A 26572-nucleotide genomic window follows, 5' to 3' on the forward strand; every position below is an offset into this window, starting at 1 on the left:
CCTCCTCCCTGTCATGTCTCTTCCCAGGCCTCTAGACAGGCCTCCTCAAACAAGAGGCTGATCCAGTTTGGGGTCCGTACTGGCCCCCATCTCCCCTCCCTCTTTGTTCATGCCTGGGTTTGATTGTCAAACAGGCCTGGCCGCACTTATGTACTTGAGTGTCAGGATGCAGACCCCAGCAGACTTGAGCAAATTCCTTCAGGATTCCCCTGAGTCTCGCATAACTTCCTTAGCCAGCCCTGTGGTGGAAAGAACGCAGGTTCCTGTTAGAATACACCCAGAGATATATACGGTCGTGGTCACAGTTCAAAAGAATAAACTTCAGAGAATCCTAGGGGAGGAAGGAGGGGGGAAAGTGAAGCCCCAGGCAGGAGTGGAAGGTCAAGGAGGAAAATTCCCACCCACCCCCAAAGCCCACGAGGACAAAGCAATTCAACTCGGCCGGTGGTTGCTGGCCATAAATGAAGCGCCTATCTGCCAGGCATCATCGTGACTGCAGGGAAGAGGTACTTAAGAAGGCTCATTGCGGAAGGGAGACACCCTGAAGACGTTAGCAGCAGAAGGAAGTTGAGTGCTTTGCAGCTGCAGGTACGTCTAGCGCCCCCTTCTGGAGGGCCGTGTGGTGTGGTTTACCAGGTAGTGATGGGTCCAGTGTTGGAGGCCCTGGACTCCAGGGATAAGAACGCAAAGTCCGAATCAGACAGACTTGAATGCCAGTCTGGGTCTGACTTGCTGTGTGCCCTTGACAAGAGCCTTCACCTCTCTGAACCATGGTCCTGATCTGAAAAATGAGGATAATACCTCAGAGAATCAGGGTTATGTAAAGGTTACATAAAATACTGCAGATAAATCGCTTAGCAAAGTGTCTGGCCCTAGTAAATGTTCAATAAATGTTAGCTGCTATCGTTATCATCATCGTCATCCTCATCATCATAATCCAAATAGCAGTTTTTTGCTACAACTAAAGGAATTTAAAATACAGGGACTCGAGAGAAGCATGAAAACCCTTCAGAGGGAAGAAATAATGTCTATAGATTAAACTATACACAGCTTTCCATAATGGTTAATGTCAATATACATCCAGATTGAACATTCCAAGTGTGGTCTACAGGAATGTCTCTGGAATGTTGATGGAGTCCCACTCAGGAACAACCAACCATGAAGAGCTTGGGATGTATTCTTGTATTACTCACTATCTCAACCTTCTTAAAGCACAATTTACACGTAACAAAATACACACATTTTTGGCCCACGGTTTTGATGAGTTTGGGCAAATGCGTTCACTCACGGAGCCACCACGGCAGTCAGTTTACAGGCACACCCCGTTTTATTATGCTTTGCTTTATTGTGCTTCGGAGATACTACGTTTTTTACAAATTGAAGGTTTGTGGCAACCCTGCATCAAGTAGGTCTGTTGGCGCCATTTTCAAACGGCGTTTGTTCGCTTTGTGTCTCTGTCACGTTTTGGTAATTCTCACAATATGTCAGTCTTTTTCATTACTATTATATTTGTTATGGTGATCTGTGATCAGTGAGCTTTGATGTTACTGCTCCGACTTGCCGAAGGCTCAGATGATGGTTAGCGTCTTTCAGCAATAAAGTATTTTTAAATTAAGGTTGTACATTGTTTCTAAAAACATAATGCACACTTGATAGACTACAGTATAGTGTAAGTATATCTTTTATATGCAATGGGAAACCAAAAAATTCATGTGACTCAGTTTATTTGTATATTCATTTTATTTCCGTGGTCTGGAACAGAACCCGCAATATCTCTGAGGTTGTAATGAGCGCTACCCCACACGCCAGAAAGTTCCCTTGTACCTCTTCCCAGTCAATACTCACCCCCGGCCCCGGCCCCAGGCAACCGTTGTTCTACTTGCTGTCACTATAGTTTAGATTTGCCTGTTCTTGGTCTTCAAGTAAATGGAATCCAACAGTGTGTATTCTTTCGCTCAGCATAATGTTTGTAAGGGTCTTTATTTTATTGCGTGTATTGGTCCTTCATTTGTTTTCAGTTTCTGAGTAGCACTGTGATGTATGGATGTACCACATGTTTAGCCTTTCAGCCTATTGATGAACGTTTGGATTGTTTCCGTTTTGGGTTGATTATAGAGAAAGCTGCTATAAACATTTACTCCATGTGTTTTCACTTCTCCCGGGTAAATATGTAGAAGTGCAATGTTTTAATTTTAAAAGAAACTTCCAAGCAGCTCTCCAAGGTGGTCACACCCCGTGACACCCCCCACTCTCGGCATGTCTCCACGTCCTGGCCAAGAGTGAGGTATCGACGGAGGGAGCTGTGTGTGGGTTGCCCTAGGAACAGGGCAGCAGAGGAAGAGCTTATCACTGACATTGTTTAGAGTTGCCGATGCATGGTGATAATAAAAATCAGATCGACTTTCTGTGGTTTTGTTACTGATTTTAAATTCTCTGCCGACAGTGCGCCCCCTTATTCGCTGCCCTGGACAGACTGCTTGCACCACCCCACCCTTGGTGCTCCACTGCGCCCCAATAGTCGGCATGGTGGGTCTTTTTAACCTCAGCTCCCTTAGTGCCTAAGTAGTGGTATCTCACTGTGATTTGAGTTTGCCTTTTCCTGGTGGCTGATGAACTTGAATTTTTTGCCCGCTGATACATCTCTTTTTGTGAGGCGTCTGTTCAAACCTTTTGCCGATTTTTAATTGGACTGCAAATTTGTCTTCCTTTTACGGTGCTGTAAGAATTCTTTATGTATCCCGGATGCAAGTCCTTGGCCAGGTACGCGTATAGCAAATATGTTTGCCCAATGTGTGTGGCTCCATAAACCTTCCTTTCTGTGTCATCCTGCTAATCCTTACCTCAGTGACCTTCACAGACACCAGATTTCTACCTCAACACCAGCAGTCCACCAAGTACATTTCTGTTGCAAAGAAGTGCCTCAGGTGGGCTTGTCCAGTGTCTTGCTCCTAGAATTGCCAACCTCACAGCCCCTCCGCCCTGCCCAGCGTCATGACAAAGGGCCTCATGCTGGGCTTAGTCTTCCTGAGCACTTCCTGCTAGTTTCCACAGCTCCCACCCGGGCCATGCCTGTTTACCTTGTCTGTTTCTTCATACCCACGCACAAAACCCAGAACCCAGCTGGACTATTTCGAAGCAACCAAACTCCCTCCCCCATAGCGCTGTCCGGGGCAGGTCACAGTCTTCCCAAGGAGCCGGGGAATTCTGTCCGCTCCACCTGGTTTATAGAGGTGCGATCCGGTAATGGGCCACTGGCTGGCAAAAGAAAGGAAGGTGGCGGGGGCGGGGGGGAGGCAAGAGAGACCAGGACCTGTAAAAATGGGCCCATGTACCACTGCAGGATAATGTCAGTAACTCACTCAGGGGTAGATTGTGAGGATTAAAAGAGATGCTACATAAAAGGCACTCAGTATGATGTCTGGCACCAAATAATTGCTCAATAACGGCTAGCTTTTAGATCAGGATCCCTTTTATCTGACACAATGTGGACTGGTGTTGGTCAGTTAATGGAAGAAGCTGGTTGGAAAGGGAAATCAGAGAAAATTATTTTACACACCTTCAACATTTTAACTTAAAACATATAAATATACATCCATTCACTGTTCTTTGATGTAAGTCCAGCACCTTTCCTTTGAGTACGAGTCCATGGATGGGCGTGTCCAGCTACCTTTCCTGAGTAGACCACACCCAGTAACGCATCATCTACCATTTGCAGTTTCTGTTTCTTTAAAGTGGTGCGAGAAGTTACACTTGCCAAGTCCTCTGAGTGAAGAATCATTATAGATGTGTGCATTTCCCCCCAATCTTTAATGGTAGCTTACCCACACCTAACTCATCAGCAATACTTCAGCAACCCATTGCCATTTGATCTTCTCAAAATAGTCAACTTAGTTTGCATAGGAATAATGACTCTTTTTCTTTGCACTCTCATGTTATCATCTGTTTGCAGAACATTTCATCAAGTTACTTAATTGCAATAAGGCTTTTACAAAGACAGGCGAAGCAAGAATAAGACAGGTTTGGGAATAAAAATCCACTGACTCTTATAAAGCAACGGTACGTTCACCTGGTGGGAGCAGAAGTGCCGGCTGGAGAAGGGCATGCCGGTGTGCGGGGAAAGAGCACAGTAGAGGCACTAGAGGTCCTGCAAAACGACTGCCAGCCAGGCTCACTCCCTGTGACGCAGGCATCAGGAAACGTATTTTAGGAAGGGGCTGATGAGCAGCTGTCATCTAGCAGGTTGGTTAAATAGAAGCCGTTGAGAGGTCTGTGTCACTTGGGCCTGCACGCTATTTGTTGTCAAACTTTGGACTTCTGAGATTGTAGTAGTCCCCTCTCATCCAAGGGGGGATGCATTCCAAGACCCCCAGTGGATGGCAAAGCCATACTCAACCCCATATGTACTGTTTTTTCCTATACATCCATACCTATGATAAAGTTTAATTTAAATAAGGCACAGTACAAGATTAACAATAATAAAATAGAACAGAAAAATATACTGTAATGAAAGTTAGGCGAATGTCTCTCTCAAAATATTATACAAATTTAATGCCTTTTCCATCTTAACTAAGCACTTATCACATACTGTGGCTGTAACTTTTGCAGTTTGAGATGCAGCAGCAAAACCAGCGCAACTTTCTTTGTCCTTCTTCACAATTTCACAGATAAAAGACTTGTTCTTACCATAGATCTTAGCAACCTCAACATGTGATTTTTTTTCTTTCCTTTTTGAGTTGAGAACTTTCACCTTTTCAGTTAAAGGAAGCACTTTCTGGCTTCTCTTTGGTGTACCTGAATTGCCAGCATCTCTACTCTTGTGCTTTGGGGCCATTAGTAAGTAAAATGAGGTTTATTTGAAGACAAGCACTGTGATACTATGACAGTTGGTATGATAACCGAGTTGGCTACTAAGTGACCACAGGGCAGGATGCGCTGGACACAAGATTCACTTTCCCAGGCAGGACGGAGTGGGAGGGCGAGAGATTTCACCACGCTATTCAGAACAGCATGCAATTGAAAACTTATAAATTGTTTATTTTTGGAATATTCCACGTAATATTTTTGGACCACAGTTGACTGCAGGTAACTGAAACCGTGGAGAGCAAAATTGCAGATAAGGGGGGACTACCGTACTTCCCACACCTCTGGAAATCCACGGGAATAGCCTTGGGGAGTTAGAAGCCCTGGGTTCTAGTTCTGGTCCTGTCAGTACTTACACGCCGTGTGACCTTGGCAATGACACTCACCCTCATATCCTGGGAGGAAGGTTTGATTCTCCGGGAACTGAGTGATTCTTCCCACATCACCCTTGAGCACCTAGTGAGATCATGTGAGGAATGCTCTGTCCGAGTTATGACACATCTTAGTCTGAGCAGTTTCTCCTGTCCCTCCTCGAGTTGCTGTAACCAAGAGGCCAAAGGTCAGGCCATGCCACATACGGGGACTTTCAAATTCCAGGCACCAGTCGCTTAGGAGAGGAAAGGGCAAAGGCATGTTCCTCTGTCAGCTCCTCTCAGCATCTTGCTGTCGCCTCCCCGCCCCCCCCGCCCTCTCCCTGCTGCCAGAACATCGTGTACCAGGCAGAGCCCCAACCCGGCCCCCGTATCTCAGGCAGCAGCTGCCGTGCCAGACAGCCCTTCGCCAGGTCAGCACTCCTGTCCCCCATAAACACAGTTAGCCACAGGTGGATCCATGCCCATTCTCTCTGCACCTTTTTGGGACGATAAAGTTGTTATTTGGAGTGTGAAGAAGGAACCAGTGTTAGAGGCGTCTACCCACCAAGCACGTACGCAGCTTCGGAGGTGGTTCCAAAGAGGCAAGAGCATCTGATGAGAGCTTATACTCGGAAGAGTCCTTTTAATGGGGTTAGCAGCCCTCTACGTGGAGTGCTTGTGAGGGTCCCAGGGATGCCTTCTGCCCCACCCAGGGCTCATCGTCAGCTGCCGGAGGCAAGAGCTCCTGCATACTCGCAGCCATTTGTCCCTGGGACTGCAGCCTCCAGGAAGGGGGCACATAAAGTTCTATCCTCATGTCCCCTGTGATCTGCAGAAAGAACTAGAGTCTTTCTGCAGAGCTATTTTTTGTTGGGCTGGGAAAGGAGAGCTTGAGGACATGGGGACATGGGGAAGAAAGAGGAGGCAGTGTTTGTGGGAGGAAAAAAAGAACACAGAAAGGAAGAGGACGAAGAGAGGCTGCCCAGGACTGCAATGGGAGAAAAGCCTGAAGGTGAGCCGGGTGCCCCTGCAATGCTCACTGACATAACAGCTCACAGATGCAGAGGACAGAAGCAAACAGCTGCTCTCCGTGTGTGCGTGTGTGTGTGTGTGTTCCCACAAAAGCCTTAAAATCATTCGATAGTATTTTAAGTTTTTTTCCAGGATAACTATATTGACATTCTGTGAATTTTTTCTTCCTATCTAAACCCAGCCCTGATTTTTCTCTCTCCATCTGTGTTCCTTTGGCAGAAACTTGTACCAAAAGAATGAAGGAGTAAAGGGTCATTTGGGGAAGTAACGGGACACAGGCCAAGCTGGGAATGCTCCACGGCTGCGGTGCACTTCTGGCAAAGGGACCCAGCCACCGGCCACCCTGTGAAATGTCCATGATGGAAGCCTGGAGCCTGGTGAGGGGACCAAGCTGCGGGTCCATCTCTCATGTGCTTGCTTTTATGTCAGGTTCACAGCAGCTCTACTTTGGGATTTTTGTGTAATTTCGTTTCGTTTTTGTAAAACTTCAGCCCTTCTGTCCATACCACATGCTTCGTGTAGAGGGGGTCACATGAGCTTTCTGAGCCTGGAATTTCAACCCTGGTTGTTCCCACACATCGTGGAGGTTGAGGAATAAAGCCTGCATGTTCGCTTTTAACCACCGAATGCCTGGGTAGGCCCTGAAGAGAGGGTCAGTGTGACCTCCGGAGGGCTGACATTCATTGTTCTACCCTGAAGTGGCCCTTCTGGATGTCGCCCTGACTGAGCGAAGACGGCTGTGATCTGAGTTACTCTGTAGGGTCCTCCCTGGCCGGTGAAATGGAGGCGGCTTCTCCAAGGCAGCTTGCAGGAGTAGAAAGAGCATGACTTGTGGAATCCCAGTTCTGCCCTGTTCATGACCTTGAGCACGTCACTTAATTTCTCTGAGCCCCACATTGAAATGTATCTTAGACTTGACAGCAGGATTAAATGAGATCTGAGGACAGTTCCCGGCACAGACACCAAAGGTGGCAGCCACTTATCTTACATGCTCTGGCCTCCATGGCCTGGTCCCTGGAGGGTTCCCAGTGCCAGTGGATGAGGCTAGGGCAGAGCGGGGCAGGGAGGGCTGGCATTTAGCGGAAGATTCTGAGCTTTCTGTGTTTCACCCCCCGCCCCCCTCCTGCTGCTCCCAGGAGCTCTCCGTGTTGCAGGGGTAGCCCTGAGCGCAGTTTTTATGACTCTAAGTGATCCACAGAACAGCCCGTGGCCGCCCGTCACCGTTGGAAAGGCCAGGCTGTGCTAATAGGAAGTGATGGTTGATCCCATTTAGTAGGAAATGTTCAGGAAGGCAGGATTTAAAGGAGGCTCACGTTCCTGCGGCACTTCTCCTGGGAGCTCAGACACAGGGGTGAGAAAAGTAGAGTCAGATGCATCAGGGCCTTGCGATTCGGATGAAAGGAGAGGTGGGGCTGGCAGGCCCTGCACCGGTCACCAAGGATTGTTCTATTTCTGTAAAACCCTTTATTCAGACTGAAAAGGGGGAAAGATGGGGGGGTATTTGGGAAGGAGGGAGAATGCTCTCAGGCTGGCATAGCCTTCCCAGAGGGGCAGAGATGGCGGAGAACAGGCACACAGATCTCCGTGCTGCTACTCTGGGGTCACCCAAACAAGGACAGTTCTGAGTCTTGGCAGTTTGATGCCTCGACCGATGAAATGTTCCACGGTTCCATCAACAGTTTGGGGAGCACACGGGTAAACAGCGTCACCATCACTTTCCTGGCTCAAATAGATGATGGTGTTGTTCATTATTTCTTGTAGTCCATCAAGGCCCTTCTGGGGTAGCTCAGAAATCTGGTGTCATTGTTCAGTCCCAGGATGGGAGGACCACTGGCTTTGCTCCAGGATCCCTGTGTATCCGTTCACGGAGGGTCCTGCTGATGCAGCCCCAGAGCCAAACCTCCCTACAGGATGGGGGCCAGGTCATAATTCAAGGCAGGCTCAACTCTTTCTCCACCCACTGCCCCCTTACCAGATGAGCTGTTGGGAATCACTTGTTTTCTCCAAGAGCAGCCCCCCTGGGGCACAGGTCAGCTCTTGCCCACTGACAAGTCAGGTGAAGTGGATCTAAGAAAGGAGGGCCACTTCCACTGGGGCATAGAATCCCCTGCTCATGAGTCTGTCCAGTCCACTGGACTCTGCTCCTTGAGGTGGCTGCCTCCTAACGTAGGGCCCAGGACATTCTGTGTGTACATTTTGCTACAGAGACTTAGACACACAGCACAGTCCGTGGCCAAAAGGATCACTTAGCCTAGCTGGGTGTCTCAATCCACCTGAGTTGCTATAACAGAATACCATGGACTGGGTAACTTATAAACAACAGAAATTTATTATAATCCTGGAGACTGGAAAGTCCAAGATCAAGGCACCAGCAGATTTGGTGTCTGCTGAAGACCTGCTTCCTGGTTCATAGATAGCTGTCATCTCACTGTGTCCTCGTGTGGTGGAAGGGGTGAGAGAACACTCTGCATTCCCTTCCAGAAGGGCACTAATTCCATCAGGAGGGCTCCACCCTCATGACATAATCACCTTCCAAAGGTCTTGCCTCCTAATACTATCATATAGGGGGTTAGGACTTCAGCATGTGAATTTGGAAGGGACACATTCAGTCCATTGCACTGAGCACAGCAGGTATACTAGTACCTGTTATATATTAGAACACACAGAAGGTAGGTACCCATTACTGTGATGTGCAGCCACGGTGTAGAGTCAAAGCGTGGTAGAAACAAAAGGGACTTAAGCGGAAAAGCATGGATTCAGAAGGGTCACGTAATTTGCCCCAGCCTCACAGTAGATTTGTCGTAGAGATGGGAAAAGTTATCCAGGTTTCCTGCACCCCAGCCATGTGATGTTTCTGCCCAGTCCCCCACCCCATAGCTCCACGTGAAATGAAGAGTTAACAGGGAAGGCAACACAGAATGATGGAAAGGCCTGAGCTTTGAGGCCAGAGAATTCTGGGTTTGAATCCTCTTCATTCTTCAGGACAACACAGGCTGAGTCCATAGATAATGATGGAGAATCATAGACAGTGATGGAGACGCTTCATTGAAAGGATACACTGAAAGAATTTAGGAGTGTTTACATCCCGCATCTGTGAAATGGGAATAGCAAGAGTCCCCCTAAATTGTGCCTGTGGGGAGGAGTCCCTGAGAGAAGACACAGAAAGCACCTCACAGCGTGTCCTGCATAGAGCAGCCGTTCCACAAACTTATTGTTCACCAGGCTGTCAATTAAAGAAAAAGCCACATCTTGCAGAAAATGAGGTTAAAAGCAGGTCCGAGAGAGGAGAGATTGTCAGAGCCCTGAAGAGAAAGCTCTCCAGGAGATGAAGAATGACCTTGCTGAGGGGCTCACTGGGGAAGAGTTGGCCAGGTGAATGGCTGGCGTTTAGCTGAGCCAGGCATCCTCGGCCTCGCTCCCCGGCCCCCTCAGTGTGGGAAGAGTGCCCTGCGTGTCGGCTGCCAGCGCTTCGAGGCGCTGCGTGATTACTTAGCAGTTTACTAGCATCAGAGACACCCAGGGTGCACTTGAGCCATCAGTTAGCTCCTGCTCACGGCCCCGCTGTGAGGCCCAGTGGTATCAGGACTCCCATTTTTCAGCCAAGGAAACTAAGGTGTAAACAGGTTAAGCAACCGGCCCAAGGTCACACCTCGAGTCAAGCGGTCACAAGGCGCCGAGGCCGTGTCCTTGCTGGCTCCCCGGCCTGTCCTTAGCCCACTGGCCCATGCTGCTGCCCATAAAATCCACCGTTTATATCTTGTCAGAAAGCTAGGTAGCGCACCCAGGACATTAGGAGCTGTGCAGAAAGGCCATTCAGCTGATTTCCAAGGCACTGCAGGGTTTTTAAGGAAATGTCTCACCCCTTGCTTTGAGAGGTAGACAGGGGCGACAGGACCTGAGTTAGCAGTTTCTTTGCTGGCCTCCCTCGCCACAGCTGGCTTTGCTTTTTCTCTGCCTTCTCCAGGAGATACACATGCCAGGACCATCTGGGGACCACAGAGAGCATCTTTTAGGAGACGCCGAGATGGTGAGTACAAAGCACCGGCCTCACTCCAGCTGGCCCGCAGTTCCAGGACTTTGCCATTGGTTCCCATTGCTGGGAGAGAAAGGTGGCCTAAGGCTGAGAGGCTTCCACAGGTGTGCCCGCAGGAGGGGGTGGGGCCGGGGAGCTCTCTGTTGCCTGATGGCCCTCCTGGTCACACAGAGCTACTCCTGGTGGTACCTGGCCCCAACCGGACGCCTCTCTGACTTGTCCATGTTCCAGACCTCCTCTCTCTCAAGGGCACTGGTCCAGCCGCTGCCCTGTTCTTTCCAGGCCCTTGTAGGTCACCAGCCAAATATTTTTGGTTCCTCCCTCTCCCTCAGCATCCCTTCCCTAAATCCAATAGCTTATCTCCCTAAAATATCTCACAGATATTTCTGGAATTTCTACACAGACAACTCCACCCCAGGCTCACGTAGACCACTGTAATAATGTCCTCACTGGGCAGCCAGTCATACCCTGTCCCCTTAAGTCTGTCATCACATAGCAACCAGAATGTCCTATCCTGGATTTTTTTATTCTCCTTCTTAAAAGCTTTCATCCTTATTCCCTGGGGATGAGGCCCAAGCACCCCTTCTCACCTCTTCCCACCTCGCCTCCCTCCCTCCCTCCGTCCTGCAATGCTTCCTGGAAGGGGCACCCAGTGCCCCACTTCCTGGGCATTAGTCACAGCCTTCCGGCACCCTCCTGGCCGTGTCCGTGGTACACGTGGGCCGACCACAAAACTTCACACTCATTTCGCAGGTCCTGAAGGGCACAGACTGGGGAGTTAGACATGTTTGGATTTACTCCCCAACTCGGCCACTCTGCTAACTCTGAGACCTTTGTTAGGCAAGTGAATGATGACTTTGAGCCTCAGTTTTCTACCCTGTAAAAAGGGGATAAGTTATTTAAACAGTCTGTACTTTACTTTTCTCATACATAAAAGTAAAAATAAAAGCAAAACCGATATTCTTGGATTGTAAGGATCGAATGAGATAATGTATGGAAAGAAAGCACCGAGGACGTGCCTGACTCCAATTAGCTCGATTATCGGAAAGATGATCTGGTTGCTTTCTGAGTCTGCTCCTCCCTGCTGGTGGCCAGGGACGTGCCACTTATTACTTCTCCTGTGGACCCCCAGCGTTCAGCCCAGAGCTGGGAGCCTGCAGAGCTGTCTGTGCTGACTCTCCCTCCTCCCATTTTTCTGCTGCTGCTGCCCCATCTGTCCCCAGCTGGTGGCCAGGTCTGGGATGTCCCCCTGCAGGCATTTGCAGGCTTTCCTGCACGGAAGTGGCTGGAAGCGCACCTGGGAATAGTCACTCTTACCGGGTTCAGCTGTTAGTGGGCATGCAGGCCTGTTATTGGCAAATAGCACTTCGTTAAGAGAAGCCCCAAATTAAGGGTTTTACCATGAATTTTTTGATTTTTGAAACACTGCCTTAGGTTTCAGGCCGGCCCCCGCCCGGGGCTGCAGTCAGGAGCCTCCACAGCCCCCACCTGCCTCACCTCAACGTGTGCCCGAAGGAGGAAGGACTCCAGTGGGGAAGGAAGGTGGTCGGGGAGAGAGCGAGAGTGCAAAGCCCATTCATCCGGATGGTGATTTCTCCTGCTCAAAACGTTGATTGGGCAGCCCGCGTGATGTATTGAGTTCGTTTCTGCAGGTAATTGTTTAAATGTCATAGCGGCTTTAACATGTCGTCTTGTTAAAACGTATTGGTGAGGCAGCCATCCCAAACTTGTAATGTGGTAATATTTAGATGATTTACTAGGTGAGGTGTGGTTTCTGATTCAATCAGAGTTGCCTTTGATTCAAGAGGTGGTGCCTCTAATCCGCCTGGGAGCCCATTGAATCCAGAGGTGATGTGTTTGATTCACGGGCTGATGTACCTGATTTAGAAGGTGATGGATCTCCTCCACGCTGAAGGATTCCAATTCCCTCACACCAGGTGTTTGCTTCGGTGTGTGATGTATGAGTTTTAATAATAAGACAGGCTCTGGGGATGGTGAGGGCACCGGCTCCTCCATGGTCTGGCACGTCTGTGGCTGCAGCCCGCTTCCTGCAGAGCTGGTCTCGGCCTAGAGGACCAGAGGGGCGAAGCAGGGGCAAAACCCGATTTCCCAAGTGTGACCTGAGCCTCCAAGGGCCCCGTCACTGCCATTCTTCTGAGATCCACGGATGGTCTTTTGTCTATCTGTCTAATTCTCTAGAGGTCCACAGGCAGGGCCACTGTGTTTAGGACCTGGTTCTTTGCATGTGAGGGGCTGTAAGGGACACACCGGTCAATTGAGAGATACTCACCCGGGTAGGTTCTGCTCTAGGCAGGCGCAAGTTCCTTGAGCCTCACCTGCCGCTTCGTGGGGTCCCAGTACAAGCTTCCCTGGGCCAGGCACAGAGCTTTTAATCAACATTTGAGGGATTGGATTTTCATGTCCCAACTGGGAAGCTAGGGAAGGGTTCTCCAGAGCTACTTCTCTCCTTCTCCCCCATCACCCTTCCCTCCCCTAGAGTGACTGGCGACTCCCACCCTCCCGAGAGTGGAGATGTCCCTGTTTGTGTTCTCCCCTCTGCCAGGAACGCCCTTCCCCCTCTTCCTTCACGTGTCAGGAAGCTGTGCGTCCTGTACAGCGTCACTACCTGCTGTCACCCTTCCTGGCAGGCCACCCCTGCCCCCCAACTCAGCTCGGCCCCGGAAGAGCACCCTCGCCATAGTTTGCCGAGTCTTCTGGCCAAGCTCTGTGAGAGCACGTGTCACATAAGTTGTCCTGTGGCAGGGAGGTCTCCTCTTCACCCTGCTGTCCCCAGCACCTGCTCAGCACCTGGCACATGGCAGACATTGCAACCTCAGAGGAGAAGGAAAAGTGAGTCGTTAATAATAATAGTATCATTAAGAGTATCATTAATAATAATAATTAATAATTATAGCTCCACGTACATTCTAATTGTTCCAAGTGCAATGTCCTGATGATACTTCATTGGTGTCATCTCTTTCTTTTAATCCTCACAACACACCATATGTGGTAAGAATTATCATTACCTCCATGTGTGCAGATGGGGAAACTGAGGCTCGGTGAGGTTAAATGATTTCCCCAGGGTTCACATTAGCAGAATTAGAGTTGAATCTAGGTCTCTCAGACCCCAAAGCCAAGCTCTTAACTGTCACATCATGATTTGGCCTCCCAGGACCAGACAGGCTGCCCTCTGCTGGCCCAGGACAGGGAGGCTGCGGTCCCTGGAGATACGGAGGTGCCCTCAGGGAGACAGACCCATGACACAAGGCAGAGCAAACTGATTGGTAAACTAAGGCACGAGGGGTGGGGGGGGTGGGGTTAGAAGCAGGAGTAATTCGGGAAGGCTTCCTGGAGGAGGCGTTTGATCTTGGCCTGGAGGAAGAGAAGAAGAGAAGTGGGGCTGTCAGCTGTGCTGATGCCTGTTCTCAGCTGCTCTTGGCCCAGTGCTCTGGTCCTCAGGCTGCCTTTAAGTGCAGGGGAGTCAACAAGGCTGAGTGTGCAGCAACTAGTCCTTCTAGTAACTAGTCTTTGCCCGGCCAGTAGCTCTGTGTGGTCAGAAGGTGGGCCTGGGGCAGCACTACAGTCAGGAGTACGCAGTGATCCTATCCACACCCAGGAGGGTCAGCTCACCACCTTCCAGGAGGGAGAGGCACTACATTGAGTCCAAGCTCAGGTGAGTCCTGGATGTTCTGTGGCCATAGGAATTGTCCAGATCCTGCTTCTCTTGCCCCTCCTCTAGCACTGAATCCACACTTTCCCCCTCGCGCCTTTCTGTCACAGTCTTGCGTCCCCAGAGCCCTGGTCCCCCTTCAGCATGGGGTCCGTTGTAAGATGCCGTCATCCGGGAAGTGGAGTTTTTGGAAGACAGCCTCGCCGAGTTTAACCTGCCCCTTCCCAGGCCTCCGTCAGGATCAGTCTGAGGAGAATGCCTGGGGCGTGAGGGGTTTGAGGCCGGGGTCTGCTTCAAGGTGACCTGGACCACCTCCCTGTCCCAGGCCCACACAGCCTGTCCCCCTGAAGCTGCTCTTCAGGGAGAGACCCAGGAACCTGCGTCGTCATAAGCCCTCCACTGACGTTTGACCGTGACAGCGTTAGGCCAGGTGTGGGCTGGCCCCTGGTTGTGGGCGCCTGGGGTCTGGGGCTCTGGCATCAGAGGTCTCAGGCCGCCCCTCAGCTCTCCGCTGTTCCCACGATGCAACTCCCTGAGCCCTCCGCCTCTGTCCTCTTCCCCCAAAATCCCAAGAAAGCAAATCTGACTGGTTCAGAGCAGCCTAGGGGGTTGGCCACCCGGGGAGAGAGGACGCAGCAGGCACAGTAGGCTGTGGTCATGGGGTCAAGGGTCAGCACTCAGAACACGTGCGAGCCTGAGAGGTCAGGGAGGACATAATGGACATCTCTGCCTCGGAAACGAGGCTTTCCCGGCCACTTGCTGTGGGCCAGATACTTCCACATTCTCCATCCCAACTGATTCCCCTCAGCCCTGAATTCTGTCCCCATTTTACAGAGAGCGGACTGAGGCTTGGAGAGGTTAGTGGGCTTACCCAAGGTCATCTTACCACAAGTATTGAAGAATGAAGGAGGGGAGTGATACATGCCACCGCCGAGGCTGCTGCCCTCTCTTTCTCTGTCTCTGCGTGTCTCTCTGTCTCTGTGTGTCTCTCACGGTGGGCCGTTCAGGCACCGTGACAGGCTGGTGTGGGAGGTATTTGGATCAAGTCCATCTCCGTGTCCTCCAAGCTCACCACCCAGGCAGAGGCCAACTCCAGCATAAGGCTGGTGACGGGCCAGACAGGCTGATTCCTAGGAGGCTCAGAACAGCTGCCGATCCCACTTCTGCTGCTTCTGGAGGCCACAGTGGCCCTAACTGCACACATTTTCCCAGGCTGAGCCTGCAAGTGGGGGTCCTCAGACACAGACAAAGGAATAGCTCAGCCTCGCAAATGGCTTTGCAGACGAGGCCACGGGGATTCCACTTGGCCGACACACTCTGCCCTGGCCCAGGCTTCCTCCCCCAGAGGCGTCCCTCAGCCCCTGCTGGCCAGCTGCATCTCCCATCACCACCCACTCCAAAGCCCGGACCACATGGACATGGCGGCTCAGCCCAGAATTCCCGTCACACCCCTTCCCACACAGGGAGAGGCAGGAGGGAGGGACGGTGGCAGCAGGGGCTGCAGGAGCTGACTCACTGCCAACATCAGACATGGGTCCCAGACCCTCACGGGCACCCACACCCACCACGGGCCCAGCCCTGTGTGAGCCAACCAGCGTGGTCACATGCGACCAGCCTGTCATTCCCATCTTGGATGAGACCTCAAGTCTGAGACAAAGGGTGTTAATCCACCCCCATGCTAATGAGAGGCGTCGGACCATCTATGCAGAATTTGCTCGGGGATGACCACAAAAGATACAGTCACCGTTAGCCCAGCAGTCTTCCAGTGGGCTGTCCCTGGGGACACATGGAGACGTTCACAAGAGTACAAAGGCACTGACAGTTTTGAAGACATCACTTTCCAGCCCCTTCGTTTTAGGCATTCTCTCCTAAAACCAATGTGTCTGAGCATACACTGGTGGCTTCCAGTTTTCCCACAAAACAAAGAAAGGCCTTGCCCATCCTGAATCTGGCTGTGGTGCATCTCCTCAGCATATAAAATCCTCAGCACCAGACCCAGGACTGCAAGAAGGATTCCAGTAACAGTCCAAGCCAGGAGTGCTCCATACAAGTGAGAAGTCCCCACAAGCTCTGTGCCCCCGGTCTATGTTGGGGTAAGAATGCAGACGTTTCCAGTACCTATTAATTTATATATTTGAACGGAAAGTGAAATCAGAACTTTCTTTTTTCACACAAAGTTATGATTTAGCTGTTTGGTTGTTGCCGAATTACGTTATAAGGTGGCTGTTTTCCATAAATTAAATAACCCAGATCTGCAGCTTCAAGGATTTTTGTTTTGTTTTGTTTTTATTTATTTATTTATTGACTGCGTCGGGTCTTCGTTGCTGCGCGGGCTTTTTCTAGTTGCAGCGAGCGGGGGCTCCTCTTTGTTGTGGTGCGTGGGCTTCTCATTGCGGTGGCTTCTTTTGTTGAGGAGCACGGGCTCTAGGCGCGCGGGCTTCAGTAGTTGTGGCACGCGGGCTCAGTAGTTGTGGCTCACAGGCTCTAGGCACGCGGGCTTCAGTAGTTGTGGCACGCAGGCTCAGTAGTTGTGGCTCATGGGCTCTAGAGCGCAGGCTCAGTAGTTGTGGCACACGGGCTTAGTTGCTCCGCGGCATGTGGGATCTTCCTGGACCAGGGCTCGAACCCGTGTCTCCTGCACTGGCAGGCAGATTCTTAAGCACTGTGCCACCAGGGAAGCCCCAGCTTCAAGGTTTTGATGAAAAATATTTAAAGCACATATAACATATTCAGGACACCAGAAATTTTATCCTTTATAACTACCTAAACTTGTGATGAAACATTTTAGATGTCAATCTTAACTGCTTCAAAGTAAAAGCATTTTAAAATGCTTATAAATAAATCATGATCCTTCTATTGTCAAAAAATAAAAAGTAAAATAAAATAAAATGCTTAAATACTTCGAAGGCTACATGGTTTTTCAAAATCCTTTTAAGAGGTAGTCAAACAAAAAAGTTTGGAAGGCCGTTCCCGGAGTCCACGCCCCGCCCTTCCCTAAGGCACGGAAGGGGATTGGTCAGTAGAGACCGATGGGGAGGGATTCCTTAGAGCAAGAGTTGTCGGCCAGTCTGCTCTGAGCCCCTTGATCCTCAGGCAGGGAGAGAGGACGTGCCCCGAGCTCCAGGCAGACAAGGAGGCTTCAGGAATCACGAATACAGAACGGGCGTGTTTCCCACGAGGAGAGAGTGACCTCAGCCCTCTGGCCAGATGCTTACTGAGCTACAGAAATCTGAGTTGTGGTGACACAACTAACTGGAGCCTTTCAGGAAGGGAGCCCTCACGAGAGCCTGACGTAGAACTCGGGAGTGGGCGATATCGTGCTGGTGCCTGGAGATCTGGAGAGGCCTGAAGGTGAGTGGCTGCATGAGGACAGCCTGTTGCAAGAGACAGAGAAGGTGACAGTGAGAACAACTGTGCTTCCACCGAAAGCAGAGAAAGGACAAGGATGCAGGCCATTTTCTGTGGGCCAGGTGGACCCAGGAAGGCAGCACGTTTGAGTTTGTCTTGGAAAGACCTCCAGCCAAGCGGGCTTCCTGCCAGGGCCCAGGTAACCCCAGGAGAAAGAGGCTGGTGGTGGCCCACAGAATACAGAGCTTGAGAGGGGCGGGTCATAAGCTGTCAACTAGAGATTACATCTCCCAAGCCACATAAAGGGGGACCCCAGGAGGACCCACGCTCATCACAAGAAAATGAATCAGTGTTTGTACGTGTGCTACAACGCGTGGTCCCAAGTGGCAGATTACAATAGTCCAGGCAAGAAGGACCTTCCTGCTCTCTGTCAGGCCTCTTCCTCTGCTCCAATCCTGAGGAGCCAGAAGCTGCATGGTTGGTAGAAAAGGAGACAGAAGGGAAAATAGTGAAGTTAACCACAGCTGTTCCCCTGAGTCTGGGCAGAGCTGGGAACAGGGAGAGGCTTTAAAGTGGGTGAGAGAGTGAAGCTTTGGGATTAGACTGGACTGGACTTCTTAATACACATTTTGAAGTTGTTTGATAATAACAGAAAGTGATGAAATCTACCAAAGTTGGGATATTACCCAGGCTAGTGGAAGGACAGGCAGTGGTAAAACTGTACTGGGTCATGTTTTGTTTTTCGCTTTCTCTGCTACCTTCCCATAGAGTCAGACTCCACAAGGCAGTGAGAGGGGGGCGGTCAAAGCCTGGTGCTCATGGTTGGGCTCCAGAGAAAGCACGGATGGAGACAAACCTCCACAGGTGACGTCAGGCAGAGGAGCAAGGCAAGTGGTCCATGCTAGAGGAAGATGATGCTGCGCAGCAGGGAGAGAACGGCCACCAGCAGGGCACCAGCTTTGACTGAACAGCGCAGGGGTCTGGCCCCTGGCAGAGTGAAAACTGCTTCTGACAACGTCCCTGCCCTCAAGCGTCCCCTAGTTGAGTAACCATGAGACACAGGGGGCCATCTGTGGCACGTGCCAAGGGTGTGGTGCAACGTGTTATAAGAATTTGGAAGAGAGAGGTGGTCGATCAGGGAGCCTCTGAGTTAGCCTTTGAGAGATGGGACGCTGAAGATGCTGAAGACGTTTACCGAGGAGGAAGGCAGGCTTGCTGAGCCCTGGGCGATGCCTCCACAGCCCTGCCGGCCCCGCCGTCTCCCAAAGGGCCCACACAGCGCCACCTACCAGCAAAGAAGCACCTGCTGCCCTCTGGTGCCCCAGGCCCGAGCCTTCACTGCAGCCAGCTGGACTCGGGCACCAACATGAGATGGGGCCGCAGGTGGAGGTTTCAGATGAGCCTGGCAGCCTGCCCTCCAGGTCTGTTGTGTCTCCATTCTTCTTGGCTCCCAAGCAAGCACACGCACAGATGTGTGCATATATACACACGTGCGTGCATATGTACGATGAGGTGTGCACGCACACACGACAGGTGGTACTTGTTTCGGGGACCAAGATCTTTGGGAAGAAGCAGAACCAAGCACAGGCAAATACCTTTTGCATCCCGGACCCTAACTCACCAGACATATCCTTTTTGATAAAGGCAGCCAACAATGGGGAGGAAAAGAGCCTGGACTCATCCCACCGACCCTGGAAGGCTTGGGCACAGAAGGCAGCCGAGTCTTGCCTCTGGCCCCTCCCTCCAATACGTGAGCCCCGTAACTTCCTGTCTCCTCAGCATTCTCTTCCTCCTACAGAGGAGGCCATGGCCATCTCAGGAGCATCTGGAGTCCTGAGATCTCACTGGCCTGGAGGTGCTCAACTATCCGTGGTCATGTGGGTCCCACAGAGTCATGCCTTGGACATCTGATCCTCCCCCCCCCCGCCATCTGTCCATCCTGTGGAAGGAATGCTGCTCTCTCAATAAGAACATCAAGAATCTCCAAGTCGGTTCTAGGAAGGAGAGGCCCTGCGGGAGTGCAGTTGACCAAGTGACCTGTACTTTCCCTGAGTTTGACCTTCTCTTGGCCTCACTCCCATTTCCACCAGCCTGCCGACCCAGGGGGAGTATTGTTCTCCTGACTGCTGTGAACAAAAATAACTTCAGTTGTCTGGAAGGACCCTGGTGCTCACTCCAAGTGGCCTGGATGATTATCTTGCTGGTACCAAGGGCCCCAAATTTCCTGGGGGAGGGCCTGTGGCCAAGCTAAGCTGCCCATAGTCATGGGTCTCAAGGGCTCCAGGTGCTGGGAGCTGGTGTCCTTGGACAATTCTGCTACATGCTGGCCCCCAGGGACAGCTTGCATTGTACTAAAGGGGTCTGATTGCTGCCCCCAACGGCATGGTTTTTCTCTTGCGTGTCCTGTAAGAAGGGAGACCCTCAGGAAGGACAGAATCCCTACGTGGGAGTGAATAAGCTCGCCAACCCAGAAAACTTCCCCGTGGGCGCAGTGGGAGAAGGGAGACCTGTGCCTTCGTTCCATGCCTCCTTATACTTTCCCTTTCTCCATAAAGCCTGTTCCTTAGCCCATGCACTGGGACATCTGTCCCCAACCTGGAGCATGCTAGGAGGTGCCCACCAACACGCCAGCTGTGCTGTAACGAGATACCATAGTCTGAGTGGCTTAAACAACGGAAGTTTATCTTCTCACAGTTCTGAAGACTAGAAGTCTAAGGTCAGGGTCCCACAAGATTGGTTTCTGGTGAGGCCTCTCTTCCTGGCTTGTAGACAGCTGCCTTCTAAGTGTGTCCTCACATGGCCTCTTCTCTGTGCGTGAGAGAAGAGAGGGTCGGGGGGTGGAGAGAGAGGGAGACAGAGAGAGAGACAGAGTTCTCTGGTGTCTCTTCTTATAAGGACACCAGTCCGTCAGATTAATGTCACCTCCTTAACCTTAATTCACTCCTTAAAGGCCTTAACTCCAAATACACTCACATTGGGGGTATTGATGCCAAAAAGTTGGCCTCTGTACCCTGGTGCCAAATAGAATCTCAGAGGCAGAGTCTTGGGTGAAGTAGAAAAGAATAGCTTTATTGCTTTGCCAGGCAAAGGGGGCCACAGCGGGCTCATGCCCTCAAAACTGTGTGTCCCAACCCAGGAGGATTTGGTGAGGAGTTTTATAGCAATGGTTCAAGGGCGGAGTGGCTGATAAGGATGAGGGTGTGTGCAGGGCCTGCATGCCTTTAATCTGGCCTCAGGTGGTCTCTTCCCTGGTCTCTGCATCCCCTCCCTTCCCTGATTAGCAGCTGTTCGAATCTGCTTGTTGGAACTCAGAGAAGGTCGTGGAGGCTGGAGTCTGTTCCTTACAAACAAGAAACGGGGGACACAGAAAGGCTTCTGTGCCAAGGAGCCCCACAGCGTCCTGCTCAGTTTCAGTATTAAGGCTTCAGTATATGAATGTGAGGGGGACTCAGTCCGTAATACCAACCTTCTCCTGGTTCCCGCGGCTGTAACTCTCCAAAGCTTTCCTTACCCATGAGGCTCCCCTCACGTGAGGGGAGTGACGGGGGAGGAACGTCAAGAGTCCGCCTTGAGGGTGGAGCTCTGTGCTTCCAAGGGGGCTCACAGGCCTTTTCTCAATCCTCTAGGGCTCTTATGGGAAGCAGCTGCTGCATCCAGAATTTCCTCACCTCCTTTCAGTCCTCAGATACCTTCCCAAGGTCTGGTCTGAAGTTCACACCTCTGCCCCAGTGACCAGTACCAGGAATGTCCTTACTACCATTCTGGGCAAGACCCTTAACTCTCCCCAGAGAGCAGTGCTACTCGTTCTGGACTGTGCACGTCAGTCATATGTTGACAGGACGTAGGGCCACGGTAGTCAGATGATAAAAGACAAAACTCAGTAGTGGTCGGTGGCAGGCATGGGACGGAGAGAGATGGGATGCCGGTGTGGGGCAGGGCAGGGCGGTTTCCAATACGGTTCTTCGGTCTCGCGTTGGGGGCAGAGGTCTTGGGTTTCTCTTTGTTTCCATCTCTCCCTGGGCACTGCTGGGAGTGGTTACATAATGTTGTCACCTTAACAATTGTGTGACGTGTCGTTGTTTCCTGTACACTAGCATCCCCAATGCAGTCTGAGCATCTAAGACACAGAAGGATGAGGTGTTAGGGCTAAAAAGAACACCAGGGAAAGACTAAAAGATGTTTCTTGCCCTTAAGGAGCTGATTGCCGAAAGGAGGGTCACATACATATTAAAACAACCCTGTCATGACTGTTAAGTCCCCTGATCGAGTGATGCTTTGAGGTCTTAGCAAGGGACCAATTCATTTTGCCTAGGGAAGGGGGCAAAAGGGATTTTCGAATGAGGAAAGTGAGGCCTGGAGAGTCAAGGTGACAAGTTTTTTGTTTGTTTTCTTGTCTAGTTTGTTTGTTTGTTTGCCTAGCATCAGTGGCAAAGCCCAAGACAGAGGCCCCAGCACTGCAGACACTCTTGCCAGTGCTCCAGTGATCTCTCCAGAGTCGGGTCTCCCACCCTTTGATAACCCCGACACTTAGCATCCCTGGAGAAGATGCTGGCAGGGGCTCTCCCGAGCGCTGGGCTGAGTCTCTGGAGCCATACCAGGCAGCCGATGCCCACCCTGCCCTGGGGCCACCTGGACAGTGTGGCAGGCGTCCAGGAGGAGGGCAGGGAGTCCACCTGGTCTGGTCTCCTGGCAACAGGAAGTGACGCCTCCTGGGCTCATGTCAGCAGCTGTTGCTTGGTCTGCATGGTTCGGATAAACAGGCTAATGTCCTCAAGGTGACCTCCCTGACTCAGAGAGTTTGGGAACTGAGGTATTCACTCCCTCGGGGTGGGGGGGTGGGGGGCAGGGAGGAGGAAAGGACAGGACTGGAGCTGCTGACTCACCCTCTCTCACTATCTCTCTGTTCCCATTCTTGAGGAGTCAGGAAAGAACTGGGAAATGAAGGCTCTGTCTGGGAAGAATGGGTTCCAGGACATGCTGTCATCCCTCCCACCCATGCTGCCCCTTGGCTCTTCCAAGATGGCAACAGATCGGGGCCACTTTCTCATATTCGTGAGACAGCAATCCTTACGAGGCCTGTGGGTGGTCGAGCAGGCGGTGAGAGGGGAGAGATGATCCCAGGAGGTACCAGACAAAGGCACAGCCGGGTAGAGAGTCACCACAAATAGTTTTGGGTGACACATGAATTATAAATAAATGAGGTGGGGGTAATAGCAGAAAACAGCAGAGAACCTTAGCGAACAGAAGAGCTTGAAGGGGCGTTAGACACCGCACCGTCCCAGCCCATGGCCAGGGCTGGCTTCCTGGGCAGGTGACTGATGCCGTCGCACAGAACCCCATCCTTAGAAAGGCCCCACTCTTGGTTTAATGCTCTGCCACCACCATCTTGAAATTCATAGTAATTTTTTAACAAAAGGCCCACATTTTCATTGTGCACCAGGCCCTGCAAATTGTATAGCCAGTCCTGTCCACGGCCTTCCAGATGAAAAAACGAGCCCAGAGAGGGATAGTGGCCACTCAGGGTCACATTGCTTATTTGTTATAAAACCGGGACGAAACCCCCAATCCTGTGTTTTTCCATCACAAACTGGATCTCACTCTGCCGTTAAGTCTCTGTTTAGGGCAAGAACGTCAGACTCTGGCTTCTCAGCCCCGGGGGTCTGTGCTCTGTTGCTGTGTCTGCTACAGGTGGGCCTCGGCCAGCACCGTGTGGGCTGTGGCAGCCCAGTTGTGACAGCCTACAGCTACAGGTAATGGGAAGTTCAGGCAACAACGTTGGCGTCTCGGTTCCACTCTTTCTGCCTCTAAACCTCTCTCTGACCATTTCTGATAACAGTACCCATTTTTAACAATAACACAAAGATTAGAGAAAATACATGTCAGGAACCCAAGATGTCAGCTTGTGCTAGCTTTTCGGTCGTCACCACTGGTAGGATACAGCATTCATTCTCTGCCGTTCCTTCACCTTCAGACCTTCGTGGCCCCTCGGCCCTTTCTCTGAGTGGCAGGTGGGTTAAGAGGACTAATTCTGGAACAGAGAGATAAAGGTTTAGGCTGCAGTTCCACCATTTCCTAGCTGGGTAAGCTTGGAAAGCTTCCTTTATCTTGCTAAAACCTCAGTATTCTCATACAGGAAGTAGGAATAATAATGGGATTCAGTTTATGGGGTTATTAGGAGGACTTGGGTGAGACTCTGCAAAACAAGGACTTGGCACAGCATTTAGCATAGAGCAAGTGCTTGACAAAGAACACTGTTGGTGATTTTTTTCTGTAGCTCCACTTGTCCTGGCCTAAGGGGAAACCCCTGCCTTAATTCTTGAAGCTGTCCCCTTGTACCCTACTAGTCAAACCGTAATCTAGGGACCGGCAGGATCGGCCTCACCGTGGAACTCATTAGAAATGCAGAATCTCAGGCCCCACCCCCGGCCTACTGAATCAGAATCTTTGCTTTAACAAGATTCCCAGGTGATTCATATGGGCATCCACTTTTGAGAAGCAGTGTGATTTCCAGTGCATACAGCTGGCCTGTCTGGCCCTGCACATGGGGAGATGAGTCACTTCCTAGTCCTGGCCAGAATTGTTCTTAAAAAGGCGGAACCCAAGCCTGCCGTGGTGGATTTGACCAAAGTCCCAGGCCCTTCCTTAAGGCTTGCAGTGTGGTTGGGGTTAGGTGAGGAAGACGGTGGTGTGAAGGGCATATTGAAGCAGGAATAAGGGAGACTATTGCAGTGATCCAAGCAGGAGGTGAAGGGCCTGAATTAAGCCAGGGCCAAGAGCGTGGGGAGAAGGGGCTGAGTTGTGGAGGTTTGTCCATCTAGAATTCAGCAGACTTAGCAACCAGGTTACAGGTGACATGAGAGACGGAAGGATCAAGGACAACTCTGAGGTTCTAGATGGAGATAATGGGATGGTAGTGCATTGAGAGGGACAGGGTCGGCCAGAAGGAGGAGAAGGGGGTGATGATCAAGAGAAAGGAGGCATGCTTTCCATCCTGGACACCGTAATTATGATGTGCAGGCAGGATATTAGTTAAAGGTTTTCCACGTGAAGAGTGGGCTTCTCATGGCACTTAATTCACAGCTCATTGTTCTGTGGCGTGCTGCAGGGCAAGGAAGTGAAAAGGCTGTGGGTTCAAATCCTGACTCTCCCACTTAAGAGCTGTGTACCTTGGGCAAGTTAATAAATCTCTCTGTACCTCACTTTTTACATTTGTAGAATTACCTGCCTCAGACAGTTACACAGAGGATTAAATGAACTAATATTTGTGATGTGCCTCAAACCATGCCTGGTCCATAGTGAACACTCAAATAGTATCCATTATTGGGCTTCCCTGGTGGCACAGTGGTTAAGAATCCACCTGCCACTGCAAGGGACATGGGTTCGAGCCGTGGTCCGGGAAGATGCCATGTGCCACGGAGCAACTAAGCCCGTGCGCCACAACTACTGAGCCTGCGCTCTAGAGCCCGCGAGTCACAACTACTGAGCCCGCATGCCACAACTACTGAAGCCCACACGCCTAGAGCCCGTGCTCCTCAACAAGAGAAGCCACCGCAACGAAGAGTAGTCCCCGCTCGCCGCAACTAGAGAAAGCCCGTGTGCAGCAGCAAAGACCCAATGCAGCCCTAAATAAATAAATAAACTTATTTTAAAAATATTATCCATATTATAATGGCCTATTTATTTGAAATTGTGAGGTCCTTGGGGACAGGGACCTCAAATGAAATCATCTTTGTGTTGTATAACACTTAACACAAAGCAGGTATCCAATGTGGTCCACAGAACCCGTAACGTATGTTGTTCATTAAAGGTGGCCCAGTGGGCCGGTCGTGGTATCTGAATACGGATGAATACAGATGTCGTACCCCTTTACAAATGTCCATCCCTCCTCTCCTCCCTTTTTTCTAATCACAGCTTAATGACTTGTGGGTAATGAGAATCTGTGCTCATTCTCTTCTCAGCCTAAGCTCGTCTGTGGGTTACTCTGATAACTGAGCGGGCAGTTGGGCAAATCCACTCTCCCCACAGGGTGGTACTGTCCCTTTGAGCAGTGGGCAACCTGTCCTCTGAAGATTCTCTCATTCATTTGACAAGGATTACCTGTGTGCCAATCAGTAATAATGATGATCACTGCCATTTCTTGAGGCCAGACACCAAGTGGAGTTTCAGTAAGACCAAGGCTCAGCCTTGCTCTAGAGCTCACAGTCTCGCCAGGGAGAAGACAAGAAGACAGGAGATTGTAATAGAGTGTGACATATGTGACAAGAGAGCTGCCAGTGGTGGAGGCAGAGGGCTCAGAGGAGAAAGAGCACCCCAGTCTGCTCTCTTGAGATGTGGCTCCTTCTACAAGAGGACCAAAGCCAAATGGCAGCCCTGAATGAATGCCAGTCCTGTCCCCAACACTGTATACCTTTTCTCTTTCGCTATCACACTGGGCTTGGTGACCATAGTCAGAGTAAAGGCTGGGAGCAAAAGGATGGCAGAGGTCAGGTGCTAGGCACACGTGCAAGAAGGAATTCAAAACCAGGCACAAATCTAAGAGAGGCTTAGGCCCATTTCCCTAGAAGCAGAGCTTGAGATATGGATTGAGTACAGCTGATTTATCAAGGGGGTGCTCCTCAGGGAAAACCAAGAAGGGAGAAGGGAAAGAAAATCGGGGAAGGAGAAGGAGCAGAGCAATGTTGCGGTCTCAGGTGAAGTCTAATCTTTCGCCTGATCCCTGGGGTCAGGGACAAAGAAACCTTGCCCAAGCAAGGCACTCTCTTGGTCCGCTCAACTGAGAAGGCGAGCAGCTCTGAGCTGTCAACAACCAAGAGTTGCAGCATCTAGGTGGGCACACTGGCCCAGTAAAGGGGACCTGGGTGTGGCATCAGCATTGCCAAGCACAGGCAGGTACAAGTCAAAGGTACCAGCATCCCCCAGGTAGGTCCACTTTCCCCCAAGATCACTTTGGTCTATCTGTGACCCCTTAGAGGATGCACTTTGTGAATTGGGGTGCACTGCCAGGCTCCTGGAAGAACCTAAGTCTACGCTTGGCGTGGAGCTTGCTGGTCACTGACGCTTCCAAGTCTTTTCCACAAATGCTGCTGCCGAGCGCGTCTACCTCATCCAGCTTGTACCTCCAGAACATGCCTAAGAACCAAGACTTTGACTTGGTAGAGACAAGCTGGTTTGCCCCACACTACTGGGTATGAACACCCTGGGCGTCTGGGGCAAGGTTCATGTTCACATCGACACCCACAAATTATCAGCCACAGACTCAAGTGTACAGCAGGAGGT

At 51.0% G+C, this 26572-nt stretch overlaps 2 long non-coding RNA genes across 2 annotated transcripts in view; both read left to right on the forward strand.

Annotated features, from left to right (window-relative positions):
- Nucleotides 1-6604, forward strand: part of LOC137227061 (uncharacterized) — a 66867-nt gene extending 60263 nt beyond the window's left edge. Inside the window, exon 4 of the long non-coding RNA XR_010944677.1 lies at nucleotides 6465-6604. This is a non-coding gene — a long non-coding RNA (uncharacterized lncRNA). The remainder of the gene's footprint in view (nucleotides 1-6464) is intronic.
- A 10408-nt stretch (nucleotides 6605-17012) lies between these two features.
- LOC137227062 (uncharacterized) lies at nucleotides 17013-21357 on the forward strand. Its single transcript, XR_010944679.1, has 2 exons — nucleotides 17013-17299; nucleotides 18065-21357. It is a non-coding gene; the product is annotated as an uncharacterized lncRNA (long non-coding RNA).
- The last annotated feature ends 5215 nt before the right edge of the window (nucleotides 21358-26572 follow it).

Source organism: Pseudorca crassidens, chromosome 7 (genome assembly GCF_039906515.1).
Source record: "Pseudorca crassidens isolate mPseCra1 chromosome 7, mPseCra1.hap1, whole genome shotgun sequence".
NCBI lineage: Eukaryota > Metazoa > Chordata > Mammalia > Artiodactyla > Delphinidae > Pseudorca > Pseudorca crassidens.